Source organism: Ciona intestinalis, unplaced genomic scaffold (assembly GCF_000224145.3).
Source record: "Ciona intestinalis unplaced genomic scaffold, KH HT000215.1, whole genome shotgun sequence".
NCBI classification, from domain to species: Eukaryota; Metazoa; Chordata; class Ascidiacea; order Phlebobranchia; family Cionidae; genus Ciona; species Ciona intestinalis.
In genome coordinates, this window is record NW_004190536.1 from 14,681 (window position 1) to 15,423 (window position 743).

The 743-nt window shown below is 37.1% G+C and overlaps 1 non-coding gene across 1 annotated transcript; it reads left to right on the forward strand.

The window, feature by feature from the left end:
• The first annotated feature begins 575 nt into the window (after positions 1-575).
• Positions 576-740, forward strand: LOC113475314. Its single transcript, XR_003397059.1, has one exon. It is a non-coding gene; the product is annotated as a U1 spliceosomal RNA (small nuclear RNA).
• Positions 741-743: the final 3 nt, after the last annotated feature.

Genomic DNA, 743 nt, shown 5'->3' on the forward strand with positions numbered 1-743 from the left:
TTTTGGTGTATTATACATACTTATGTAAAGCGAATATATATGTAATACAGTCCGTGTGTTGTTAAGATACCTTTCGTTTTGTCTGTTATTTTTTAATTCTTGTAACTTATATTGTTTAAATAATTAGTATGAATCGTAACGTATTATTCCCATTAATTTTGGCAAGTTTGCATTCTAGATTTAACGTGTGTTGTTGTGTTTACACTGTCTTGTGCATTGAACTGACGACCAGCTTTTGTTCTCTCGTTTTATCGATTACTCTCGTTTAAAAAAAAGCGTTGCATAGCAACGATAGTACGGCAGACTTAGAAAACGTGAATAAATTAAAACATGCGCTGGTACGTAGACCAAATACAAATGCGCTTAAATATCGTTTTATTCATTCAATCAAGCTGCAATTCACTTGTATGTTAGCCCACATAATAATTTACACGCTGTTTACTTGCGGTAAGGTATGGGGTTATTTTCGTCATAAAATGTAACCATGTTTTAATCGCTCGAAATCGACCTTTAAAATCACCGCAAATTAAACTATATATTTGTTCTACCAGTCGACGTAATTTTTTCGGTTGGGCATACTTACTTGACGAGGGCTTTCACTGCGATCAGGCAGGCAGTGGGTCCAAGGTGAGGCTTCGCCATTGCACTTCGGCTTAGTTGACCCTTGCGATTACCCCAAATGCGGGTAACTCGTTCGTGTAATTTCTGATACTGGGGATTGATGAACTACTGCACTCGACTCG